Source organism: Podarcis filfolensis (genome assembly GCF_964270895.1).
Source record: "Podarcis filfolensis genome assembly, chromosome: 14".
Lineage (NCBI taxonomy): Eukaryota > Metazoa > Chordata > Lepidosauria > Squamata > Lacertidae > Podarcis > Podarcis filfolensis.
Window position 1 is genome coordinate 36,396,322 of NC_139616.1, and position 10,957 is coordinate 36,407,278.

The following is a 10,957-nucleotide window of genomic DNA, read 5'->3' on the forward strand; positions in this document are numbered from 1 at the left end:
CGTGAGCTCCGTCGAGTTGCCTTGGTGTGTTGGGCCCCGGGACCTGGGGCTCTTGGATTGGTCATCTGATGCCTGGCGTCGGGTGGGCCGAGCTCGACACACCCGGGCGATGTGTCCCAATTTTCTGCACTGCCTGCACTCTGCGTTGCGGAAACGGCAGGTCCTCCTCTCGTGACTGTCTCCACAGCTTGCGCAGTTCCCTGCTTCTCGTCGAGGCAGCTGTGGTATGTGGGCTGCTTGAGTGCGCTGCTGTACTCGGTGCACCTCCTCCCTGTTGGATCCTGAGTCGTCGGTGAGGTCTTCGTGGTGGACCCTCGATTGGGACGGCTGGCTCGGCCGTGCCTCTTGCGTCGACCTCTCGGCAGCTTCCGTTGCCAGGGCCTCCTCCAGAGCGACCTGGAACGTTAGGTCCTTCTTAGCGTAGAGGCGTCGTTGCAGCTTCTCATCCTTCAGGCCACCGACGAGGCGGTCACGAAGCATGTTCTCCAGCTCTGAGAAGTTGCAGAACCGGGCAGCTTGGCGGAGAGAGGTCACAAACCCAGTTATGGTTTCCCCAGGGGCTTGCCGCTTTGCATAGAAGGCATTTCGACGAGCCACCACAGAGGGCTGTGGCGAAAAGTGCCCCTTCAGCTGTTCCATTATTGTTTTGTATGGAACAGTAGCGACGTCTTCGGGTGCAAGGAGAGCCCGGGCGATTTCAAACGTCTCCTCTCCGCAGACGCTGAAGAATATCGCCCTCTTCTTGGCGTCTTCTTCATCGGTGACCCCTTTGGCTTCTAGGAGGAAGGTGAAACGGGAGGCATACGCTTCCCAGTCTCCAGATGCTGGGTTGAACGGCGAGAAGCTGCTGTTGGTTGCCATTCTGAGTTCCTTGTGTCCCGGAGCTGAAGCCTGGATACACGGTGCGAGGCAGCGGTGCGGCAGGTGGCGGTGCTGCGGTGCTGTGTGTGGCAGTCAGCTCAGCGGGATCCCACCTTCGTCGCCAGTGAAATATACTCAGAGTCGCAAAGTGATTTCATGCTCTTTATTCAGCTCATAGTGGTGAGGAGGAATGAATGAAAGTCCCCTCAAGGTATCTGCTTTATATACATTATTTACACAATGGGCTGCACATGATTGGCTAATTCCGGAATTCTACTGTAAGCCAATCAGGTTGTGGATTCACTTCTATCTGGAGCATGATTGGGTGGTTCCTGCCAACCAATCATATTGCTGCATTGTTCTAGGACCAATCTGACTGCTGCATTCTGAATCCTATTGTTCTAGGACCAATCAGACTGCTGCAGTTTGGATCCTATTCAACTCAGTACATAACACTAGCAAAGCGACTTATAATTAACCACTTGCAATAGTCATGCTTATTATTTCACTTACTTCAGAAACTGTTAAGGCAGTTGTCCTGCATTTGAGGGCCCTAATGTTCATTAATTAATTAACAAAAGTAATATGCAGCTTGATTGTAACAAAACCTTTAAGCAGTTTCCACAAAATACTAAAATAATCAATAAAAAAGTTTAAAATAGGTATTTAAAAGCATTCAAAGGCTGCTTAAAATTAACAGTAGCTAATAAAAAGAGACAAATCACATGTAACTTCTACCTATCTGGATAGCCTTGCCTATACAAAAATGTTTTAAGCAGATGCTGAAAATAATAGAGTGAAGGTGACTTCGTGATGTCAATAGGCAGGGAGTTCCAAAGTGTAGGTGCTGCCACACAAAAAGAATATCTGACAAGTGTGGAATGAATACTGTGCAGCACCTGTTAACAGCACCGGTTCTGCAAACTGAAGCAGTCAAGTGGGTACATACAGGGAGATCCCACAAGTAAACTGATCCCAATCCGTTAAGGGCTTGATATACTAATAGAAACACCTTGCATTTGGCCAGGTAACCAAATTGCAAGCACTGCAGGTCTCTGAACAGAGGTGTCATCACTGCTGTCAGCAACTGTGCTGCAGCATTCTGCACTAACTACCGCAGGGGTTGGAAAAAATTTTAGCTGCAGGCCGGTCCACTGTCCCTCAGACCTTGTGGCGGGCTGGAGAAGTGGCACCGGGGGGGGGGGGCGGGACTGGAAGAAGAGGCAAGGGGGGCAAGTAGTCCTCCTCCCCGCCCCTCAGCCCCAGCCACTGCGTTTACCCTCCCTGGGGCTGCCACCGCCACCACCGCTTCTCATGGGTAGGCAGAGCAAGCTCAGCCCACAGGAGCACCAGGGCAGCGGTGGTGATGGCGGAGGGAAGATGAGCAGAGCAAAAGGGCTGGCTCCAGAGAGGGGCTGCTTAAAATGGTGCTCAGCCAGCTCAGGCCAGCACCCTTCCTCCTCTAGGCAGGGCGGGGAGAAGCCAGGAGGAGGGAGGGAGGAGGCACCGCCATGGCGGTGTGTGTGAGGGAGGGGGGGGAAATGGAATGGCACAGGGAAAAAATGGCGCAGCCCAAACTAAAAGAATCGCCACGCTGATCCACGGACAGTTCGTGGGCCAGATCCTGAAGGCAATTGGGCCTGATCCAGCCCGCAGCTCTTAGTTTGTCGACCCCTGAGCTACCGTTTTGTTTTGTTTTTCAGATCAGGCCCAAGGGAAGCTCCAGATACAGTGCGTTGCAGTAATCCATTCTTGAAGTCGCTGCCTGTGACTTCAGATTTCCCAACCCTCAAGGCAAAAGGGACAAAAGGAAGAGAGTTTATGTCCTCGGCTACTTCCTCATTCTTGGCTGCAAGGATCTGGTCTTTCTTGAATCATATGATACAGCCTCACAAGCTGCAGATAGGCTGGGAAGTTTCCACACCTCCCCCCACCCTCTTGATGCCTATAGAGACAAGCTTTTCATTCTTTCTTTTCTGATGTCTCCAAGTTTTGATTAACAAGAAACCTGTGTCTTAAAGCTGAAAGGGGGGGAGGAATCTCTTTAGTGTTTTTCAAACTTTTTAGACTCCCCACCTCTAAACTTACCTTCTCTGCTTGCTGATGAGGCCCGTGGTAGTTTACAAAAGACAAAACAGTAAAATCAAGAAAAAAACTGCAACTCTACTTTAAAACATACAAAAGTTAAAATACTAAAGCAGATTAAAATTACTTCAAGTTTCTAAGCATTACTGCTTAATTTAAAAATAAAAACGGATAAAAAATAAAAAGGCAGCATAAAAACACTGTAGAAAAGCGGAAAGACAGTATTAGGAGCTTGCAATTAGGAAAAGGAGCCTGTCTTATTTTGAGCCAGACCATATTTTATCAAGCTCAGTATTGTCTACACTGACTGGCAGAGGCTCTCCAGAGCTCATACCTGGAGATGCTGAGAATTGAACCTGGGACCATCTGCATGCAAGGCTCATGCTATACCACTGAGCCATGCCACAATCAGGTCATGACCACTTTTAAACTCCCCCCGCACTCACTTTGGCCATGGGTCTACATGGTCCTTGGGCTGAAAACCATTTGCGACTCCTGTTCAAGGTCATAAACTACCACAGGTGTGGGGAACATTTGGCCCTACAGATGTTGCTGAACTCCAACTCCCATCAGCCCCAGCAAGCATGGCCAGGGATTATGGGAGTTGTAGTTCACCTACATCTGGAGGGCCAAAGGTTCCCCACAACTGACCAACTCACTAAAGTGTGCAGTCACAGTCTTAACCATTTTGATAACCACCTCAGGGAGTGAGTCAATGAGGCCTGTGCATTTTTATATACTAACTACTAGGATATACACCACTTGGGCATTTTGAGGAATGTGGAGCAGAGAGGCGTCTCCACACCAACAGTACAGGAGTTCCTTAAAGCCACTCTGTAAACCCAACCTCAGTTGCTTGGAGGACTGACTTCATTTCTTAAAGTCATATTCTGGCACTGAAATTCATTACGCAAATTACACACGGGAAAGAATTCCAAGGAAATGTCATTATGATTCCTGTTGGCAAGGTTCATTATGGCTGTGATTTCAAACTGGGTGGGAAAGTACATCAAAGGGAACCTGCAGGAAGAATACCGTGTTATGCTAGAGCTGAGCCAGACTGGCAGCTGTCCACAACAACCCACTTCCTCTGAATTATGGACTGGCTCTGTCACTTTCTTGCTGAATATATCTGATTCCAAGCTCCGAGAAACCCTACGTCAGAGGTGGGGGACCTCAGGCTTGGGCCCAAAATGCAACCCTCTCTGTTTGGCCCTCAAACTCTCTCCCCCTCATTGGCCCTACTACACACCCCATGCTTTTGCCTAGCTAAAATATGCTATTGAACTCTGCTAATGTCTCTTGCTTGTCTGGATGAAGGATAGAGAGGTGTACAGTGGTACCTCGGGTTACATACGCTTCAGGTTACATACACTTCAGGTTACAGACTCCGCTAACCCAGAAATATTACCTCGGGTTAAGAACTTTGCTTCAGGATGAGAACAGAAATCGTGCAGCGACGGCGCAGCGGCAGTGGGAGGCCCCATTAGCTAAAGTGGTGCTTCAGGTTAAGAACAGTTTCAGGTTAAGAATGGACCTCCGGAACGAATTAAGTTCTTAACCCAAGGTACCACTGTATGTGGCTGCACACAGTAGAAACTAGTCTAGTATACAAAGTTAAATTTTGCATTCATTGCTTGATCCACTTTTGCTCAGAACGTTGTCCAGAATCAAATTTATCCTGTACTCCCAAAAACTGGGCTTACCTCCTCTCCATTAAGAGGACTGTGTCAATTTCATTGGTACCTACAGGCCTGGATTACGATTATTTATTTTTTTTAAATCAACATCCCTGCTGAAAAGTAGCAGGGGGTGTTCTGAAATCTCATGTGTTTGCAGTAAATCCTCTCTTTCCGCCAAACTGCTTGCGTCTCCTGCTGTCGGATAGCAATTGATAACCTTTAAATGCCCTCTGATCGCTTTCTGCTACAAAAGCAGCCCGGCTAGAGGCAGAAATCACACACAAACGCTCTCAAGATCTTCACGCAGGCAGAATGCTGCTTTCCCCCGGTTTCGCCTCCATAAATCTGCAAGCTGTAGTCGACTGGGCTGTAAGAGGGATGCTAAGATTTTTCTTTCTTTTTTTTGTATTACAGGCCTGTGTCAGCAGCTCTGTCATTTAACTCGGAACCAATGCAATAATCTGCACTACACAGTCCAGCTGCTTTTCTAATGGTGCTCTTGGCAACCAATCTCTAAATGGGGGCAAGTTCTGCGGACTGACCTCACAGTTCACAAAATCCAGAACTGCAAGTAGCTCCCTCTGCCTTCATGTCCCCATCCCTGCTCATTGCCATTCCCTTCCTGTTTTGCACCTGGCAGAGGACACAGATATCCACTCGCTGGCCTGAGCTGCAGCTACGTAGATTCAAACCGCTATTAATCCTTCACCACCAGGAGCAGCAGACAGCTTTCAACATTTATTGAGAGCTATTAAGATACTGTAAGCTGAGGATCATTCAGCTGGCCGCTTGAGAGATGCACAATGGTGGGGGTGAGGGTGTCAGGTTAAAAAAAAAAAATTACAGTATACGATTATAAATCCAAAGCAAGGCACTGTTAAACAACATGCAGACTCCAGTGCATACCCTTCCAAAGCAAGGGCTATAGTTTTGCATGCAGAAAATCCCTGATTCAATCCCTGGCATATCCAGAATGGGGTGGGGGAGACTCTCGTCTGAAATTCTGGAGAGCCACTGCCAATCAACATAGACAATACTATGCTAGATCAACCAGCTTTCCCTAATACATAAATACATCAAAGGGTTGGGGGTATATATAAAGGATTAGCATGTCTACTCAGAAGGAAATCCAGTTGAATTCAATGGGATTTATTCCCAGGTAAATGCATGTAAAGCTGCAACATTAGAATTACAGTACAATGTGCTCTTTTTGGGAGTGAACCCTGTGCAATACAGTGTGATACTCTGGAGTAAACATGCCTAGGAGTGTGCTATTTTGACTAACACAGTGTGTAAGAATAAACTCCAACATGCTGGTTCTTCACTCCCACAAAGAACCAAAGGAGAACGGAAGAATTCTGCCATCTCCAGTGCACTGAGCCTGGTGATACTCAAATCCTATTTACAGGAGCTGTAGTTGTGGCTGAGTTCTGATGCTATTTTATTTTGTTTTGATTTACTGATATATTGTATTATATATTTTATTTGCATTAATATATATTGTTGTTCACAGCTTTGGGAGCCTTAAGCTAAAAAGCAGTATATAAATAAACCATACCACACTCCTTCCCTGCAAAGAATCCTAGGAACTGTAGCTTATTAAGGGTGCTGGGAATTGTAGTTCTGTGAGAGGTGAAGCACAGCTAGCAAAGGCATTTAGGGTAGTGCTACCATTTCCACTGCACTGGGTGCTGAGCCTAGGGGGTGCTGCATGACGTTGTAACTATAACATAATATATTGAGCAGAACCAAAGGCAAGAGGCGGGGGGGGCATTGAATTTTGGCCTCGCGCAGGGAGCTGCTGAAAACTGAAAGACCAAAGTCTGCTCTTGCAGCTAGGACTGGTCTGGAAGAACAGCAGCTAAACAAAGTTCTTATAGTGAACTAATGTCTAGCTTTTTTCAGAATGATCACCTGGGAATGGTTTCATATTTTAGAACAATTTGTATTGATAGAATTTTCCCACTTTTGTGTAGAAGCATTTTAAGTACTTGGATTGCATAAAGAGTGAACAGTTGAACAAATGTAAATGGAAACTTAATAAAACTATTTGTTGGGAGGAATTTCCACTTTGCTCGACTGTTTTATTGACTTTGAGTTTTACTGTATATTATATTTTGGTTTTAAATTGTAATGTTAAGTGTCCTCACGATATATTTACTTACTTGGTATTTAAAAAAAAGAAGAAGGGCAGTATGCAAAAACTCTTAACTAAATTATAGTTACATCTCACATGACCCCCTTAAGAGCCAGATCAAGATATTTTGCTGCCTGAGGCAAAAGGTCAAGATGGTGTGCACCTCTCCACGCCACATACAGAAGCCATTGGGATTGGCAGTTGAATCTTATTTGAGCACTGGCAATGGGACAGGAAGCTTGCTGAGGGGACACGGAGCAGGCCACAAAGAGCTCTATTTTTCAGTGCCTGACCCCCAACAGTGGCTAGTTCCCACTGGGACTGGCCAGCTAAGGCCACATCTATACTGTGCATTTAAGAAACATTGATACTGCTTTAAAAGTCATGGTTTCCTGCAAAGAATCTTGGGAACCATAGTTTGTTAAGAGTGCTGAGAACTGTTAGGTGATTCCTACTCCCCTCACAAAGCTATAATCCTCAGTGTTTTTTAACAACTAATACTTCTTCACAGAGAACTCTGAAATTTGTGGTTCTGTGAGAGTAATAGGGGTCTCCTAATAACTCTCAGCGCCCTTAATAAAATGCAGCTCCTAGAATTCTTTGAGGGAAGGAGTATCATAGCAGAGGAGGCTAGCCTGGAATGCTGGAACTTCAGCAGCAGTCCGAGGAGGCTGGCCTCTGGTGCCAGCTGTGGACTGAAATATTCTGCTCCAGGGCAAAGAAAGATCCCTGGCTCTATTGGCAGGATTGTCCTGCCTCTGCAAAACGGCTCAATGCCAGCATATGATCAAGCAATACGATAATAATAAAGTACCACAGCCCCCAGTTTGCAGGCTGCTTCCGTCTTGCAGCCAGAAGGACTCTGTGCACCAGGGTATAAGGCCACCCCATGTGAGCAAACAGAAGTCGCAGCATGTACTGGGGGTCATTGCGAAAGATATTTAGCAACAATGTCCATTAGCATTCACTTTGAAACCATGCTGTTTTTGCACTCCCCACTTCTGCAACTGATAGAAAGTGCCAGGAGGGGCTTTCCTTGTAAGGAAAGAACCCTGCAGAGGAGGGATGTTGGGCTTTTTGCTTTAAAAAAACAAAACCCTGTTTATAAATACATTGAAGCGCCTAAGCCCTTACCAGCAATATGAAGCGGTACAGCCCAGCCACAGGTTTAGCACCTTAGTGAGAACTAGAGTCTTGTTTAGGCTTATTGTGCTCTCTGCCTGCTTGTATCTTGCCAAGGAGGGAGCATAATTGACCCTCTGCCAGTGTAGTGGGGTTTCTGCTAGAAGTTTGCTATTAATATATAGGAAATACAAATATACACACACAAATACATGTGTGTGTTTTCTTGTCACACAACATTCACTCCAAAAACCTGTTTTCAGTTCCTAGAGTGACTGATGTATCTAGAACAGGGATGGGGAACTTGTGACCCTCCAGATGCTGTTGAATTCCAGCTCCCATCAGCCGCTGAGAAAAATGGCCAATAGTCAGGGATGTTGGGAGTTGTAGTCCAGCAAGATCTGGAAGGCCACAAAATCTCCATCCTTGATGCAGACAGACTGATCCATTAATCTCAGCTCTGAAAATATGGATGCTTTTGTACTGATTGAATTAAAAAAAAAAACACCCTTCTATCCTGTGGGCTTAGAGCAAGTTTTTAGATAATATAACGTGGAAAATAACTATTGCAATCTATATGGGACTCATACTTGAAGGAGTAATTTAGCGTGCACTTTCAGAATAATGACATCCTGCAGCTCCCTAGAAAAACAGTACATAAAGCATATGAGGTACTTCAGTCTACACTAGCAACAGGTACACATTGTAAGGGGAAAGGTGCAGCACTATTTAACCAGGTACAGCTGGGACACGAAAGAGGCTCACCTGCTGCAGATATCAACAAGGTGAAACTAGAACGCACATATAAATAAGTACTGTTAGAGGTTATGCGGACATGGCTGTGCATTATGGACATCACACATTATAAGGTGTCCTACACAAAAGTCAAGCACGTCACAAGAACTTAACACGCAAACCCTTTGTAAATCATTCCTGAGTTTCGCTCACTGTTATTATTTATATTAAACATTTATATTCCACCTTTTAGAACCACGTCCTCACAAAACGGATTCCGGCAACAGAAAAAAAAGACTATCAAAACAGAATATACAAATTAAAACTTAACACCAGATCAACACCAGAGAGATCAAACCAGGGAGGCTTAAACATTTTTTAAAAATCTAGGGAGGCCAAAACTTTAACAACAACAATAACCACCACCAAGAAAGGCTAAGCAGAAGAGGCAGAGGTTCAAAAAGCATCCACAGATGGAACTTGACAAATATCTCCAGTGAGGATGATCATAGGTGAAGAGTCCAGTGCTTTTTTTCTAGAAAAAGAGGTGCAGGAACTCCCCCCCCTCTTTTTTTTTTTACAGACAACCCTAAGTCGTTGAGCTGCTGTTATGCTACAAAGAGGTGCTGGAACTCAGTTCCAGTGAGTTCCAGCTGAAAAAAAGCCCTGGAAGAGCCACCACTGAAAAGGCTCTGTCTCCGCACAGGTCATTCGCAGGATGACCAAGGCAGTTTCAGCCTCATAACCAGGTCAGAAAATGTACAGAAATGAATCCAAGTAAAGAAGTATCATCCATGACTGTCTGGAGTTGAGATGCCACCACCTTTTCCAGTGTCACTAAGTTTGATGAATCCAGTTCCCTAGTAAGCATGTTTATGACTGCAGCGTAAAATGGTTCATTAGGGTTTCCAACTCATCACCAAAAAAGGCAATGCAGCACCAAAAAAGGGGCACATTTACTTAACATTTGCATATGATAATTTATATGTACAGAAGCAGATTTTGAAATTACTGCAACTTAAATAGGTATACTTCTCACTAACCATTCTGAAGAAGACAGTGACTAAGTGATCTGTATGCCCGCAGTGTCTGCCACCCAGATGCTCACAGCTGAAGGACAACTTTAAGGCTCCCTCTCTCCCTTCTTATGGCCATTTTATCTTTATACCACACATGGACCAGACAGCCCTCTAAATAGAGGATTGTCCTATGTAAAGCAGGACACAGATACCTTAAGTGCAATCCAATGCATGTCTATTCAAAGCTAAGTCCCACTGATTTTATGAGGACTTACTCCTCCATAAAGGATTGCAGCATTACAGAACATATTCTTTACAGAGTAATACTTGCAGAGTATTGGAAGAGCGGTGGAATGGGGGGGGGGATTTTTGCGGTGTATTATACCACAATAATTTATTTGAAATTATTGCTTATTTTGAAGAGCTTCTCTGTTCATTTTATGTATCTGATGAAGCAGATGGAAAGGCTGTAGCTTAGTGGTACAGTATCTGCTTTGCCTGCAGAAGATCCCAGGTTAAAAACCAGACAATTCCATATAAAATGGGCAAACCCCTCTGCCCTGCCTGAAACCCTGGAGAGCTGTTGGCAGTGAATACAGCGATACATGGACCAATAGCCTGATTGGAACAAGGCAGCTAAGGCCCTATCACCTCAGGCCCAGGGGCCAAATGTGGCCCTTAAGTCTTCCCTCTCTGGCCCCCTAAACTCTCCCCAGGCCACCCCCCTCACCAGCCTTGATTTATACATTGAATGGGTTTTGCCTGGCTGGAATGAGTCCTTGAATTCTTATGCATCCCGAGGACAGAGAGGTGCAGAAAGTTCTGTAAAAAGGCAAAATTTGCACCCATTGTAAGACTGTGGTTTCATTTCTGGTGAGGAAAACCCACAACCAGGTTATTATTATTTGAGGATCGAGGACGCTACCTCTATCAGGCAGGTAGGCCCATCAACAGCCTGGCGAGAAAAGGGGGCTGGGCTTGTCGCGCTGCCCCCGCCCTTTATGTTAATCAGCGCTGAATCACGCTCACCTGACGGGAGGGGGAACAAATAAACCCCGCCCCTCCACTGACAGAGAGAGCCGAGAAATCCTGAGGGGGCTGAACCACCCGAGCCATTTGCTTCGACGGGGGGGGGGTCGGCGGAAAGAGACACCCCAAGACCCTGTCTGACATTCCTCTTTCACGAACCCTAAAAAGCAAAATGAAAACCGTCCTCATGATCACAGATCAGCGAAATAACCGCGGAGGAGGAGCAGGAGGTGGTTCCCTATTAAGAGCCCTCCCTTTCCCCCCCTCCCTCTCTCCCTTGGCACATT